This window comes from Felis catus, chromosome A3 (genome assembly GCF_018350175.1).
Source record: "Felis catus isolate Fca126 chromosome A3, F.catus_Fca126_mat1.0, whole genome shotgun sequence".
Taxonomy (NCBI): domain Eukaryota; kingdom Metazoa; phylum Chordata; class Mammalia; order Carnivora; family Felidae; genus Felis; species Felis catus.
The window spans coordinates 21,818,087-21,835,515 of NC_058370.1; the positions used below are offsets into that span (position 1 = coordinate 21,818,087).

Genomic DNA, 17,429 nt, shown 5'->3' on the forward strand with positions numbered 1-17,429 from the left:
ATGCAAAGCCTGACGATGTACTTCATGTGGCACTCATTGTGTCCAAAAGATTGGCACTATGTAAATGTGGATTTAAAAAAAACTCTACAGTTTTAATGAGAGGAAAACGAAGCAAAAGGCCATATGGAGTAAGACATGAATAACAACCCCTCTTTCCTCTCTTTTACTGAATTACTCTTTCCAGAAGCGGTTTCTACCAGATTCCAAATAAAGAAGAGACTTTGGGTTTTCGGCAGCTCTGCAGATACTGAACCAGAACTTCTCAATTTTCCCTTTGACTCTTGCTGATTGAATGGACGGGAAAGAGCTACAAGAGACCATTCTCTGTATACCTGAGTGAGGCGGGGGGTGGGGTGCTGGCGGAACGGTGAGGTATCAGGAGCTGTAATTTTCAAAGAGGAAAATGTAATACACAGAATAATCTTTTTGGCACTAGGTCATATTAGCATGCATTCCTATAGCTCATCCCAGCCTGGAGCAGGAGAGATCTTGATCAACTGCAGGGGTATATACTAAGAACAAATGGCATTTACCTATTTGTTTGGGATTCTAAGTAAAAAACAGGTTGTCAATTTCAGGAGACCCGAAGCTGCTTACGTACCTTCCATCTCTCCGGGCGCTGTGGCTGGCTGGTGCCTGCCAGACAGGAAAACACTTCAGCCACCCCAAGTTTTACACTTTCTCTCCCTCCCTCTCTCTCTCTCTCTCTCCCTCTCTCTCTCTCACACACACACACACACACACACACACACACACACACACACACACACAGTTTCATTAGCCCCTAATAAATGTAGCTCCCCTAGGAACAGATTTCAGCCCAAGGTGGTGTCAATTTTTCATGCACCAAGAAGATGGGGAGAGCTGCTGGCACAGAGAGCAGGGGAGATAACAGGTTTATCTGCCGGCCGGCACCGCTCAGCTGCTCTGTCATTTCGACAGGATAAAATGGAGGCGAAGGACGGCTATGGAGCTGTCAACGCAGATGGGGTGGATGTGGGGACTCCCACTGTAGAAAACAACCTCTAAGGCAGGGCCCAGGGAGAACAGAACACACACACACATATTAAAGGGATCCACAAGGCTCCCGAGGGGAGAGGCCAAGCATATCTACATTTTCAAGTCACTAAGTAGGGAGGTTGGGGTCTTAGTGGAGTATTAGAGAGCTAGTACTGAAATTGTGCCAGTGTGAGCCCCTGCCTGCCAGTGCCCTGCTCAACAGTCAGACAACTGCCAGCCTCAGACGCTAATTAGTGAAACTGCCTAGAGGGGTGGTCCTGGGCCCTCTTCCTTAGTTCAAATCTCTTTAAGGGACTTTCAAGGGTGATTAGACACAATGGGTTAGACCCCTCGGTATCTGCAAGGGGACTAAAAGTTTGATTCTCTAGGGTCAGTTAGGATTCTGTAATTTTCAGAGCCGGAAGAAGAATCAGAAATCTTTGTTTCAACTCCACTGGAATTTCAAGTATAGAAGCAATAACCCTGATATGGGATGTGATTTGCTTCAGATCAAAAGTACCTTTGTGGGCCACTCGAATCTAGATGTGCAGTTTATCTTCTTTTAAAATCATGACAGAAACTTTTAAGAATCTGATGAACCCTATGTATGCCATCCTTTGCAAAATATCTACACAAATGTAACATCTCCATGGAATTTCAGCGTGTTCCCATCTCTCAAGGATGGCTCCTTGGCTAAGAACCCATGACCTAGTATATCCAGATCAGAGGTCTTTCCAGAATGGCACAAACCACACCGTGGCAGTCACTCCAACTAGCCTCCCACAGTGTTCACTGTTTTTGTAAAGAATGGGATGGGTAACATTTCCCATCCTCATTCTTAAAAAAGGGTGGTCCAAATCCCAAGAGGTTAAAACAACACCTCTCTGTAAGGAGAGCTATTTACCCACAGACAGGCCCATTAACAACCAGGCCGACCAGTGGTCCACCGCTGAGAAAGACACATGGATACACCAAGAAGTCCAACTCCTAGACCCTGTTCCAGAAAGGCCAACAAGTAAATTAACTGATTAACCTTATGCGGGGCTTTTAGGATCAGACAGACTTGGATTTGTATCCTGATGCTGGCACTCACTAGCTGGTTAAACTAAACCATGGGCACACTGTTTAATCACTAAGTCTCAGCTTTCCTGTTTGTAAAGTGGGGTTATCCCCTCCATCTATTAAATCCATTATGCCAAGCGAGCTAGGTACATAATAGGCACCCAACAGACATCCACTTGAGAGTTGCTGTCTTGAAGAAGAATCTCAGAGGAGATTCTCACCCATGCACTTGTCATAGATCACCACCTAGCCCCTTCCACACCACATCCTGATCACATGCCTACCACCGAACATGTTTCAGTCTGCCTGCACCATCCTCACTGGCCTGTGCTGAGAAAAACAGAGACTTAGGTGGCCCGACATTCTTAGCTGGTAGGGTTATCTCCTATAACTCAAGATTTGTTCTGACCCTAAAATGGAGTAAGGCCAACCTCACTCAGACTCTTTAATCCTACGATAGATGAAAATAAAGTTCTTATGTGCGACTACCCATAAAGCCAAATGATAGAAGTTCTGGGAGACTTGCGGACAGCCCTAAGGTGGGCAGTGGCTATTTACTAGCAAGCTGAAGGACACGGCGTCCATAAGCAGAGAGGGTCCTACTTTTTAATAAAAATAAATGTAGTCGGCCTGGGTAATCATTCACCTTTTGCTCTTGCTGCAGAACTGAAAACACAGCACGTGGTCTGTAGAGGGAATGAAAAACACCCTCTCTTTTAGGAGTTTTGTAACCACAGGACAATTGATAACAGGGCACGAAGTGGTGCCCACACCAGTGATTCCTTTTCTCAGACTTCTGAGTACCTACTACTATGTGCCAGGCAACGTACGAAGTGCTGGCACTACGGAGGTCAAAAGACTCTCCATTCCAGAGGAGCTCACTGCCCTGAGAGCAAGGCTAAGAAACAGACAGCTACAATCGAGTACACAGTTAACTGGCACGTGTGGAACATGCATAGCACTATGTGAAGCGCCCTAATTTAGTTGGGGATGGGGTAGGAAAGAGGAGGAAATGTAAGGAAGGGTTGGCTGTATAGATCGAGACAAGAGGAAAACACTGTTCTCAGGGACCCCTGGGAGTGACACAGGGCTGTAGTGTTATGCTGGCAAGTGAATGGTCGTGAGCTCATAGCTCCACGTTCTCTGTGATAAAGTTGGTAGAGAGACAGTGGCTAGCATTTGGGATTCTATGGGCACATTTAGTTCTTACAATGCAGATCTAGACTGTGTTCCTGAAGTCAAGGATAAATGGACTGTGCTCCATTAACAGGTCTCTCAAGGTGGGGAACGGGGGAAGAAGGTGACAAGGAACACAGCAATAATCCCGAAATGACTTGCTTATCCTTCTGTGCCAAGAGATTCCAGAGGTGTCCTACTTGCATCTCTTGAAGTTTGGGTTCCGTGCGTCACGGGAAGATTACATTCACCGAAAAGGAAGAAGAGGCACTGGTAAGCAGAGCTGGGCCACAGGAGGCAGCCTCCAGGGGTCTTAGACACCGGAACTGACACGGATTCATTCATTTATTCAAAAAATAGAATCCTACAATGTATAAGATACAGTGTTTGAAGACAAAGACAATCAGACACTGATCCTTCCCTCCAGGTGCTTGTGGTCTCTTATGTCTAAAATTACTTGATAGAAAGTGATAGTGCATGAAAAAGAGGCAGAAACTACTGAGGAGGCAAATCCTCCTCTAGCCAGAGTATCTTGGGGAGACTGGTGGGCAAGATACTACTGCGCTGAGCCTAGGAGAAGAGAAGAAAGCAAGAAAAGAGCCTTGAAGGGAGAAGGGGGCAATGGGAATAAGAGCATGTCAAGCAGATGGAGAAGCATGAATCGAAGACATCAGGCTGGAATGCACATGGTATGGACAGAGAACTGGGAAGGGATCCGGTGGCAGAGGGAAGGGAGGATGAAAGGTGAGGAGGTTGGAAAGGGGGGGGGGGGAGGAGGGGGAGGGGGCGGGTGGTGCAGACCATGGATAAACACAAATGCTGATCAATATCCTCACAGCCTGGCATTTAAATACTGGCCCAGCCTGGCTGGTTGGACAATGAATTCAGGGTCCCTCTGCCCACCCAGCTTCAGAGTCTGCACCTGCGTTCCAGTGGTCCAAATGGTTAAGAAAGATATGGGTCAGCCAGAGCTCTATACTTAGGATGGAGACAGTCCCTGTACCTCAACCATCAGGCCCATGTCTTGGCAAGATCTTGCAGGGCCACTTTGGAATTCAAGGCCATGCGGCTGAGCTGCCTTTGTTTCCATGGAACATCTAAGGCCATTAGCTCTTTTGCTTTAAGGAGATCATACGAAGTGTTCTTCTCTCATTTCTAAAATTAAAACCATCTCTGTTTTATTGCCCATCCTTGCTCCCCACCTCCCCCTGAACTTCCCCAGACAGACAGACATCCTGCTTTCTGGTAAGATTCTCGATGCAAACAGGATGTTTAAAATACCCTAATTAAACCGTCTTGACTTCAGCAGTGGTGTGTTGGAGTACAGATTAATCTGTTTCATGCCTGGCACTAGCAGCTGAAGTAGCAGGAGGCCCTGTCAAATCAAGCCACAACATTACATTCCTCTGCCTTTATTATTATTTTTTCCTTTTTTGCATTTCATTGTAATGGACATCTGCCTAGCAGGGGACGTGGGAACCCAAGAAGAGTCACGCGTGTGTGCTCAGCCACTCCGGTGGAATATTGATGCAAGTCAAATCACTCTTCTCAAGACAGATGGATCTGTGTTAGCATCTATATATAGCGCCTTTAAACACACATACAAAATACATATATTCCTATTTTTCACACACATTCACTGAATCCTGAATACGTGGCAGGTGCTGGGCTGGAGACTGGGGACTTAAAGCAGCAGTATTTGTTACAGACCTACTGTGTGCCTCTGTGTGCTTCGCATGCATTCCTTCATTCTCACAGCAATCCTATGAAACACGTGCGTTACTCTTCCCATTTTATAGATAAGAAACTAGAGACTCAGCCAGGAAAAGAAGTTTGCCTCCCAGGGTTTCACAGCTAGGAAGTGACCTAATTAGTTCCACTATAATAAAACTTGATTATTTTCCTCCTGAGTTAAAAATACCCAGCAAGCATATTTAAACAGCATTCAACCTCACTAGTACTGCCGATAAAGCCATGAGGTAGTTTCATTTGATGAGCTTTTCAAAATACTTGATGTCTGGAAGGCTGTGGGGAGGTGGGCTCTCCTAGACTGCTGGCCACACGGGTACCGGGGATGCAGTATTGAAACCACTTTGCTGTATGGATCTCCCCGACAATGGTAAGCTCCTCAAAAGTGGGGCCCACGTCTTATTCATCTGTCTACCTTCAGCATCTAGTCTTGTGCCAGGAAAATTCAACTAATACTGAATATGACATCCTGTGAAAACACCATGGTTTAAGAGTTAGCTGTCAGAGATACACATGCATAAAAAAGGAGTAACTGACTCCCTGAGAGGGTCTGGATGAATGAAGGAATCTTCAGAGTCTCCTCTTTAGAATGAGGAGAAATTTATCAGAGAGACAGAGGGGGAATGTCATTGTAAACAATACACAAGAGATTAAAGATACAGAGATATGGGGCGCCTGGGTGGCTCAGCCGGTTGAGCGTCTGTCTCTTGACTTCAGTTCAGGTCATGATCCCAGGGTCATGGAATCGAGCCCTGCTGAGCTTGGAGCCTGTTTAAGATGCTCGTTCTCTCTCTCTCTCTCTCTGTCCTCCCTTGCTCCGCACCCCCCACTCATGTGCACATGCATGCTCTCTCTCTCTCAAAAAATAAAGAGAGAAAAGCAAGAAAGGCATAGGGATACGAAGGAACACAACCAGGAGAGGCTGCAGGGAGTGGGTGATGAGATGCAGGACGAGGCGAGAGAAGCAAGAACGTTGCACACTTTCAACTAAAGAGTCAGGACTCTATCCCACTGGACTTACAGAACACATGATGGAGAGGAAGCAACCTGGTCAAATTTGTGTTCCAGAAGATCATTCTGGAAGATTTCTTGAAATGTACAGTGGAGGAGAAACAGGACCATATTCAGATTATTACAGAAACATCTGAAAGAAACACAGCATTTGGGTCTAACAGTTACGCCTCCTTTAGCAAAAACTGAAACAGTTAATGATTTTTCAGAAAGAAACCCAGTTTCCTTGCCTTCTTCTCAGGGGAAGTAAAGTGTGACATAAAGAATACCAGAATAGAGGTAAGAGACAGGGATTTCAGTCCAAACTTTGTTTTTTGTTGTTGTTGCTTTTAATGTTTGTTTTTGAGAGAGAAACAGAGACAGAGACAGAGACAGAGACAGAGACAGAACACGAGCAGGGGAGGGGCAGAGAGAGAGAGAGGGAGACAGAGAATCCCAAGCAGGCTCCGCACCGTCAGCACAGAGCCCGATGTGATGCGTGGCTCGAACTCATGAGCGGTAAGATCATGACCTGAGCTGAAGTTGAATGCTTAACCGACTGAGCTACCCAGGCGTCCCTTCTAATCCAAACTTTGAAAAAAATCTTCTATATGGCTCTGAATAGGTCTCTTCTCCACCTACTCTCTGGGCCTCGATATCCTTGTTTGTAAAAGGAGAAAAGTGGCTTTATACGGTCCTCCCTTAATTGAATTACAAAATTCTATCAAAAAGGGATGTGAACAACTAGCAAGTGACCCAGCAATTCCACTCCTAGATATTCCCTCAAGAGACAATGAAAATACATGACCACAAAAAGACTTGTACACGAGACATTGTACAAAAACAATGTTCACAACATTGTTTTAATGGCTATAATGGCCACAAACTTGAAATTGTTTGTCAACAGGAAAAATGGAAAAATACACCCACATCATGGAATATTACACAGCTCCAAAAAAGGACAAGGCACTGATGCACTCGACAACATGGGCGAGTCTCAAAAACAGTATGCTTAGTGAACGTTTTATCCCCAAAGCGTTTCTGGGTAGTGATAATGTTCTGCACCTTACAAGAGTATGTATTTGTCCAAATCTGCCAAATGGTGCACTTGAGATGTGTGCATTTCACTGTGCGATTTTACATTATTTTTAAAAATTGAAGTCAAGGCTAATGATATTCCTCCCAAAGTGTTCATGGTGAAGCGTACTGATGTCTGCAACTTAGTTCCCGCATCAAAAAAAATAAAATGGACAGATGAGATGGATGGAAGTGACAAAGCAAATACAGTGAAATGTTAACTAGAGAGTCTAGTGGTGGGTATGTGAGCACTGTACAGTTCTTCCAACTTTCCTGTAGGTTTGCAAATTTCCTTAAGAAAATATTAGGAGGAAGAGGCAAGAAAAAAAAGGGAGAAATGAGCACTTGGAATATAAATGATGAGATTCCTAAAGGTTATTTTTCCAAAAAGTAGTTTTTAATATGTCTGTTGTTTGAAATTTTGAATGCATTTTCCATTGAAATAGGCCCACTGAAACCCATTTAACCTGAAATATAGCCAAAATTAATTCAGTATTCTCATTTTTCAGTTGCGATGAGATTCCACAAACATTGCCTAATCACCTACTGAGTGCAAAGCAATATGATAGGTGTTGCTTTTGGTTGATTTATTTTCTCTTTCCCATGGGATTTCCCCCCTCCTTTCAGAGTCTGAGCACCACTATGGATTTAAAAAAGTGTTTAAGTGCTAGCTTAACTAATTTACAGCCTTGAGTTTGTGGGAAAATATGCCTTGCAGCAAGAAAGGGATATATATGTTCAAAAAATACTTCTTTCTGCTACACAACTATTCTCCAAGGGCTCAGAGTGAAAAGAACAGAATGAACTGGTAGCTAATATTCCCTCCCAGGGTTTGAGCTGAAGGCATGAAGCTCCCTAGGTCAAGTGTTCGTGTATCAGGGAAGGCCCATACCTCAGATGGGTTGAAGGAGAGGTCCACGAAGCTTTAAGTGTCTGCTGAGTGCATGCACAACCATCTCCAGCGGCAAATGACTCCGATCCTTAGTTTTCTATGGTTCCTACACAATGTGCTTGGTCAGTGAAACCAACCCCATCACTCTGGTGGCAGCAGTGTGGGTTGGGCAACGATGCGGGGGGCCACCATGGAGAATGAGCTGGCCACCACTGACTTCAGGAACTCTGAGAAGGCCTAGACAAACTTTGCCCGAGAGAGATGTTCTCTCTACACCAAGTGGCAGCATCCTGACTACTTAAGACTGCCAGTTACCTGCCCATTTCCTCCTCTTATTTCTTCCTAATGATTGGACCCATATATATTTGGTAAATATACCTGGCTTAAAAAAAAACAAAAACAAAAACACCCAAACTACAGCTTCCCTTATAGCTAGGTATGACCACGTGGCTCATTGGGGTCAAGACTTAAGATAAACTGCTATCTGGAACTTCCAGGAGGGGATATGTCCTCTTCAGCCCTGTCCCCCTCCTGTTTTTGCTTTCCTGCTGTTTGGAATCCAGACCATAGTAACTGGAACTCCGGTAACCAGGGAGACCATGAGGCAATCTTGAAAATAGAAGCCAGGCACACTGATATGTGCCTGGGGGCACATTCACAAGCAAACAAATACCCCTGGTCCTGTGATGACGATGGCAGAACAGAACGACAGAAGGGCCTGGGTTTCTGATGACATCTTGAAGCTGCCAATCCAGACTTCTGGTTTTGTTTTATGTGAGTTCTGTGTGTTCTATTTTATTTAAACCATATTATTTCCAGTCTCTGTTACTAGCAATCAGCTGCATTTCCTAACCGATAACACTAATCCAGTAAGTTCTTCTCTAGGAAGTCCAAAGATACATTGTGTCCCAGAGTTCAGGTATTCACTCCAAGAAAATGGGCTGTTCAGCCTCACCTGCTTTTGGAACCAGCCACACATCCCAGTGGGGAAAGTCCTAGAACCAGGAGGAACTGCTAGTAAAAAGTATAGTCGTTTCGTTTCACCTCACTATCTCGAAGGGTCTAAACGCTTTTCCATTATATTCTGCAGAACCTGGCTGGAAGGATTAACTTAGCTGGGTTTTTTTGTTCTATTTTTTGTTTTTTAATTATCAGCCCTCATCCTTGTAACAGAAATAAATGCCTGGTGTTTCAGAACCTCTGTTTTCTCTCTGTATTGCCACCAATACTTAGGTTAGTAACACCCACTCGTGGCAGTACTCTGAAGAACTGCTATGAGATGGCCCGGATGCAGGGTTTCTGACTCACCAGACTGATACCTCTAGTGACCCCCTTTGATGAAGACAGCTGAATGTCAGGCGTGGCTGGTTACGGCTTACTTTTTTGCAGCGTATCACTTTTAGGAGTATTGCATCTAAATTAAACTGATTTTGTGGCCTACAAGCTCTCTTGGGGTTTGAAAAGGACATGACACAGTTACCACGGTCTCCCTACCCACATCCAACAAAACACATTAAAAAAAAAACCAACTTGAGATCTTTAGATCCTAAAATAAAGATAATCCCGCTGAATATCTGTACTGATTTAATTTTTTTAAAGAGTCCTTCTCAATGGTTAGCTCACTATATTTTCAGATGGTGCTGAAAATCTAGGGGGGCACAGCCTGACCCACCACCACCCGGGCTGGGATACACCTGGGGCTGAGCATGGGAGCCAGAATCCCCCCCACATTCTCCCCTCTCCATGACCTCTCCACTATTCCAATTCCCACTTTCCAAGAATCCACCTGCCGAGACGCAGGAGAGCTGATCATCACAGCCCCAAAGCAAGGGCGGTGTTTTTACACTCCTCTGAATGCCAGCCTTGGATGACTGCTTTAGATTAGAAATTCAGTTTAGAAAAGAAAAGAAAAAGAAGAGCTGTTTCCAGGACCTTCGGGGAATGATCTAAACCTACCTCTCCACTCCTTTCATGTTGCTCACCAGGCCTGCCTTTGCACTCTTCCAGCAGCCCCGGGCTCCTCCTCCCATCCTGCCCACCGTTAGCAGCCGGGTCCTCCTTCACGCTCCTGCAGCCCCCGCCCACCGCTGAGCTCCACACACTCTTCCTCCCGACTTCAGGGCTTCAGCTGATTTCCACAGAAACCAGGAAACCCTGCTTGCAGACCCAAGACGGCCTTATGTTCGTCTTCTTGAAGTCTGACTTCTTAACCCCTCTCCCATCAGCCAAGAACACAGCACAGCGAAAGGACAGAACTCAGCGCTGCTTAACACAGTTCTTCCGTTTCCAGTTTGAGGCTAAGGAACTTAACTGTTCTACAATCTTGCACACACACAACCACTGCAAAAACATGCAGTGACCTCTGTGAAAACGCTTGCCGATCATATTCTAACAGGGATTAGACTTATCGTAGGGAGGAGATAAAGGAAGCTGGCTAGTCCTAAAAAACACTGCATTTGTGAACAACGACTCCATGCTCTGTTTTACTAACAGGAAATAATCAACAACCGGCAAATATATGAAGTACTCTGCCATCATCACTTTCTCACATGCTAACCTTCCTGTACACCCGGTGCAGCCATTTCATTGTTGTACAAATAAAGAATGAGGGGCCTGAGATCTATGTGCCTTTCCCAGCGGGCCTTTCTCAAGAGGAAAGAAGTACTCATTAGTGTTATGTACCCGGTTACTGTGCTCGCTGCTTCACATACTCTTTCTCACTTAACACTCATGACCACCCTTAGAGTGAATTCTTCTCCCCATTTTACAGATGAGAAAAAAATAAGGCCCGGAGGGGTTATGTGCCTTACCCAAGTTCTCAGAGCTAGCGAGAGCCGGAGACCGATCTGACCCCCAAGGCCAGCTTTCTTTCCATTGCCCCAAATCTGCCTTTGTAGTGGTGAACTAAATTTACCAGCACCCAAATTTCCAGAGTACTTCTTAGCAAACGCAGTTGTGAGAAATAAGCAGAGAGCCCATTTTGAACAAAGCTACAAACGGAAACACCAATGTCCCTTTGCTTTACATAAGACAGATGGCTCCTGGCAAAAACTGACTTCAAAGTAATTTCTGTGAAACAAATCCTACTTGTTTACCACTGTGGATCCCAAGACACATTCCCAAGGAAAGAATTCCCTAGCCTGCTTCATCACGAATGCGTGGTGAAGGCAAATGATGAGCAGCCTCGGTGGATACTGGTCATGGCCACAAATCAGCAGCAGTGTGTCCCCGCTGGTCGTGGTATTCCAGAACTCCCCCCGGCCTTACCACGTGATCTTCCCTACTCAGTGAGACACCCCCCCCCCCCCCGCAGGACCACAGGAGTTCTCCCTGCTCCTGGGGAGCCTCTGGCATCATCACCCTGGTAGCCCTGAGTAACCACGTGTGGTAGAGTGGGACACCCACTGGCACAGAGACAGGAAAATATTTTATTCTCCAGCGCGATACTCATAAGCACAGTAATAACCAGAGTGGCAAACTTCCTGTCTGGGACTCAGCTTCCCCAACTGTCTTTTGAATAGTCCCTTCAACGCTCACATCTACAAAATTCTTCTCTTTCTCTAGGCCAAAGGTTCTCCGTGGAGGGGTGGGGTGAGAGAAAGATTGCACTGTCTGAGGCATTTTGCAAATTTTATGTGCGTGTGCTTGTGACAACTGAAGGGTCCTACTGGCACCTACTGGGTAGAGGCCAAGAATGGTGCCGAACATCCTACGATGCACAGGACAGCCTACCACCACAAAGAGTTATCCGGTCCAGAGTGTCAATAGTGCCAAGGCTGAGAATCCCCTCAATCTAAGCTACTTCTGACATCTATTAGGATGAGGTTATTAACCTATCAACAGATCCCAATGCTATCATATATATTCTAGCGAGAAAAATGCCTAAATCCAAGGCTCTCATTCATATGAGTTTCTAATTTTGAAAATTACAAATTCCCATATAAGGTGAAATTATATAATACCTAGTGTTACCTTAAAACATTCCTGGAAAGGGGTGCCTGGGGGCTCAGTCGGTTAAGTGTATGACTCTTGATTTTGACCCAGATCATGATCTCACAGTCGTGAGAGGGAGCCTTGCATTGGGCTTTGCACTGAGCAGCATGGAGCCTGCTTAGGATTCTCTCCCTCCCTCCCTCTCCCTCTGCCCCTCCCCTCACATGTGCATACATGCTTGCTCTCTCAGGGAAAAAAAAAAAAAAAATTCCAGGGGAAAAAAGAGGGGCATGAAACAAGGTTGGCAAATGTTAATCGCAGAAGTTGGGTGATAGGTATATAAAGTTCAATGTATAATTTTCTCTACCTTGTATTTTAGAAATCTTTCATAATATAATCTTTCTTTCTTTCTTTCTTTCTTTCTTTCTTTCTTTCTTTCTTTCTTTCTTTCTTTCTTTCTTTCTCTTCCTTCCTTCCTTCCTTCCTTCCTTCCTTCCTTCCTTCCTTCCTTCCTTCCTTCCTTTCCCTTTCTTTCTTCCTTCCTTTCCCTTTCTTTCTTTCTTTCTTTCTTTCTTTTCTTTTTCCTTCCTTCCTTCCTTCCTTCCTTCCTTCCTTCCTTCCTTCCTTCCTTCCTTCCTTCCTTCCTTCCTTTTCCTTCCTTCCTTCCTTCCTTCCTTCTTTCCTTCCTTCCTTCCAGTAAGCTCCACAAAGTAAGCTCCACAGTCAACATGGGGCTTGAACTCATGACTCTGAGATCAAGAGTCCCATGCTGACTGCTCAGTAGACTGAGTCTACTGACTGAGCCAGCCAGGCATCCCTGAAATCTTTTATAATAAAAAATATTTTGTTCTTCCGAATGAGTTTTTATTCAAAGGGATATAAAAGATAAAAGGGATTCCTCCCTGCCCCCTCAGCCCCTCAGCATAAGACACAGTCCGTGCCCTGGCAGAGCTCACAAATGAGTGGAAACAAGTCAGCCAACGACCGTCACACACAAGGAATGATACTGGGAGCATAAAAAAGGGATCAGTCTAAACACAAATGTGGAAAATCAGGGCAAGCTTCAAAGAAGAAGGAGGATTGGGAGAAATTCCAAAGAATAAGCTACCTGTCTCACAGAGAAGGGAGTACAGGAGTAGCTCAGTCAAAGAAAAAGCATCAAGTATCAACACATGGAGGACAAGACATGGAGCAGCTACCACAGCTCAGGCTGGAGATAAGAGACGTCACCAAATAAACTCCAAAGACACAGGGAGGTCTGCCTTGAGGGTACCAAAAGTGGGATTAAGAGAGAAGAATCTACAAAAGGTCTAGAAAAGTGAAATAAATTTAGTAGATTTACAGATGACAGCCAAAGAAGATAGCGGTACGTGGACTATGGCTCCTTTCTTTCTCAGTTTTTGAAGGTTTTAGGCACATATAAATTAAAAGCTATGATACTGTGACTAGGAGTGTCTGCTTGAGCTGCTTTAGAGGCTGTCCTGGTCCAGGTCCTCTGCCCTCTTGTCGCCCCAACTAGTCTTGACAAATACAGCCAGCAGTCCGGCTCATTGTGCTTAGACTCTAACCCTAAGACCACAACACTGAATGCCTGCTTTTTCCAGAGCCCCACACCGCATTCTCTGGTGCCTCTGTATGTGCTGTTTCCCCCGCCTAAAAGCTCTTCCCTTTCTTGTCCACTTGGGACATTCCTACTCACTTTCAATCTTCCTAACCTCTTCAAGGAAGATTTCCAAGTAGACTGGAAGCCTAGTCCTTCCTTCAGTGCTTCCAACTTGCAACTTATACCTACCCCCGCCCCCACCCCCGCCTTTATAACCTCTACTGTATCACAATCATTACGTGCATGTGTTCTCCCCACCACAGGTGAGTACCGCCAGGCAGGGAGCCTGCAGTGGTTCATGTGTGTCTAAGCATGTCTGGCACCATTAGGTATTCACCAACATTGCTGAAGAACTGAAGAGTGAATGAACTCCCAGGAGATGGCAGCTGAGGTTCCCTTTGGGCCACCTTCCAGGCAAAGGTTTTCAGAGTTCCTAAAGGACAACTAGTTCCAGGTGAACACCTTCGGGTGAGCCTCCAAAGCCATCAGGCTATGTTCGGATGTGGACATCTCTCATCTTAAAGCTTAATCCTGAACTTATTACTTGTGAAATGCCTTCTGCAGCCTGGGACTTTAGACAGAGATAAGACATGCTGGGAATACATATTTCCAGATGCACTTCTTAAACAAAGCAGCCCCCACCCCAGGTAAGTCAGAAGGAGAAGGGAAGAGTGTAGAGGGTGCTTTCAGGCAACAGGCTCGAGCAATGGAAACCCGAGCAAGGCAAAAAGGGCCCACAGCGAGCCCTGAGCTGACGCAGGCTCACTGAACCACAGGCCCCAACCAATGAATGGGCTACTTACAACTGGGCACAAATACCAAAAAAGGGGGAATTCCGCACGTCCCCATCCTCACTTACCCTGTCCTATAACTATAGCCCCTCACTGCTGCCTCCTGGCAGACAGTCTCTCCTTTACTGTCCTGCCCACTGTTCCCTCGCAGTATATTCAGTAAACTTTCTCTTTTACAGCCTGTCCCGCCGGCCCCCACCCAATTAAGCCCCACAAAGATGGCTAACATTTGTTAAGCACCTACTTACTACATGCCACAATCAGAGAGGCAGATAATACCCCATTTTATGGATCCCTGCTACTCAAAAGTGTAGTCAGAGGACCACCAGTAGCAGCATCCCCTGGGAGCTGGTAAGAAATACACGATTTCAGCCCTCACCCCAGACCCACTGAAAGCAGAATCCGCATTTTAAAAGATCCCCAGGTGATTCGTCTGCAGTATAAATCCTGAGGAGCACTGTTAAAGATGAGGAATGTGGGATCAATGAAGGTAATTAATATGCCAAGGTAATGTGTGATACTGTGATTTATAATAAGATACATATATTTGGTCTTTGCCCCCCTTTCTGTCACAGAACCCCTGAACTCTTGGAATTTTCCAAGTGAAGCAACAGCCATAAAGGTATCTTTTGTTAATTAGGTAACTTCCGGTGTGCCAAAGGATGAAGGCTGGTTGCCAGGAAAACCAACACGTGATTAGCCGGTTGTAATTTTCAGTCCCACCCCCAGATCTCCTGGGAGGGAAGAGGGGCCACTGGATGAATCAGTCTCTAAGGGCCAATGATTGAATCCAGCACGCCTGTACCACGAAGCCTCCCTAAACGCCCGAAAGGACAGGGTTTGGAGAACTTCCGGGCTGGTGAACTCACGGAGGCGCTGGGAGAGTGGCGGCTGGAGAGGGCACCGCGACCCTTCCCCTACCCCTTCCCCGCCTCCTGCGGCTTTTCCATCTGGCATCATCCTTTGATAATTAACTGGTAACCTAGTAAGTACAATGTTCCTCTGAGTTTTGTGAACTGTTTTAACAAATTCACCGAACCTCAGGAGGGGGTCTTGGGAACCTGTGATTTTATAGCCACTTGGTCACAAGTACAGGTAATAACGTAGGCTTGCAAATGGCATCTGAAGAGGGGGGTAGTCTTGTAGGACTGAGCCCCCAACCTGTGGAATCTGAAGCTATCTGTGGGTAGAGAGTGTCGAAATTGAGCTGAATTCTTGGGGGTCTCCAAGAATTGCTTGTTGCCCTGGGGAACCCCCCCTCCACCACACTGGAAACTGCATCTCAAACACCAAATTTAGTTACACAACTAGTGTAAGCTGGGACTTGAACTCAAGTCTGCATGTTCTTTCTATAAGGCTGTGCTTTCCCTACTATTCTGCTATTAAGAACCATGCCAAGTTTACAGTTCAAAAAAAACACATCTAGGGGCGCCCCGGGGGGGCTCAGTCAGTTAAGCCTGGGGGGGGGGGTCAGTCAGTTAAGCCTCGGACTCCTGATTTCAGCTTCAGGTCATGATTTCACAGTCATGAGATACAGCCCTGTATTGGGCTCTGTGCTGACAGCACTGAGCCTGCTTCGGATTCTCTCCCTCTGCCCCTCCCCCACTTGCACTCAGTATGCACTCTTTTTAAAATAAATGAACTTAAAATATGTAACTTAATATAGAGAAAAAACTGTATTATAATGAGGTTCATTATTTCAAAAATTTAGGTTAAAGTCATAAAAAAAACCTCACATCCCACATTACCAAATACACCTGCCCCTGAAACAAAACAAAATAAAACAAAAAAAAAAAAAAAAGAGAGAGAGAGAAGAAATTCACATCCCATGTACCAAATACAAAAAAACTTGGTAACAGACCTTTCTGCCCTGCCCTGCCCGTATTACAACTTTTCCTATTTTATTTTTAGAAATAACTAAAGTTACTGGATTGTTGCTTTGGTGATTAGAAGTCATTTAGCTTTCTGGTTTTCAGATGTCTCTTTGGGCAGCTGAGGTGCAGAATCAAGAACGTGGGCTCTGGGTTCCAGCAGACTCTGATTTTAAACCATGGGCTTGATTTGAAAAAGTACTTAACTTCTTTGGGGCTGTTTCCTCAGTAATAGAACAGGCTAATGGTACCCAACACGGGGCCGAGGGGAGGAGTACTGACATCACACATACACGGGAACACAGCAGATACTCCGTTAAGTATGACCCCGCTGCGGCCATCTTCGGCAGCGGTAACCTCACACTAGCTGACACGTCTCAGGAGAATCAGCCTGTTACAAAGGCTAGCAAACATTGTTATTCCACAAGTTTGCCAGCCAGAAGGCGTACTTAACAGAGACATGATTTATTAGTAATCAATACACTTAAGAAAGTTGTAGGCATATTTTTTAGCGATTATCGAAACGATACGCTTAATTTATTTTATGGTAACCCTGCAGCAAATAGGGAACAAATTAACAATCCTTTTCTTCTATTTTGGAACCAGGGACAAGGGAGAAAAGTGTTAAAAGGAAAAAATGTAAGGCACGTAGGAGACCAGGGAAAGACCATGTAATACCCACCATCACACACTATTCACGGCTTAATTTTATGGTATACAAAACACTTCCCCCATACGTTACCTTATCCAGTTCTCACACACTGAAATGTTATTGCTTCCTTCTTAAAGCTGGGGAAACTGAGGTGCAGAGGGGGGCAAATGACTTAACCCAAGTCACAGGGCCTGAGCCTGCGTTACAGAAGGAACACAAATCCAAATCTCCCGAACCCAGCCCAGGGCCCCTTTCTAATAGGCTAATTAAGGGATTTAAAGTTACTATGCTCACAGAGGCACTCGGCTGTAGAAAATCGCCCCCATGATGCTTCACGGCAAGACTCACCAGCCCCATCCCCAGCAGTGATCTTCCCCGCCAACACTCCTATCTTTTAATAGACCCACACCTAAAAGAGAAAAGAGCTGCTACTCCAGGACCTCATACCTGAGAATAATTTCTGTTTGGGGATCCTTTGTTTGGCTACCAGAAAAGAATGTTCGACATCTTTCCAACCTCCTTCTTATGCTAATTACAGCTCATCAGCATCTGGACACCCACAAGCAAAATCAATCTGACTATAAAAGCCAAAGACATTTTCTTACCATAAAAAAACAAAACAAAACAAACAACA

General features: G+C 45.3%; 1 protein-coding gene and 1 long non-coding RNA gene across 2 annotated transcripts in view; one reads left to right on the forward strand and one right to left on the reverse strand.

Annotated features, from left to right (window-relative positions):
* Positions 1-17,429, reverse strand: part of CTNNBL1 (catenin beta like 1) — a 161,345-nt gene that overhangs the window by 32,687 nt on the left and 111,229 nt on the right. The window lies entirely within an intron of this gene.
* Positions 8,576-15,278, forward strand: LOC111559772. Its single transcript, XR_002740977.2, has 3 exons — positions 8,576-8,719; positions 13,745-14,128; positions 14,913-15,278. It is a non-coding gene; the product is annotated as an uncharacterized LOC111559772 (long non-coding RNA).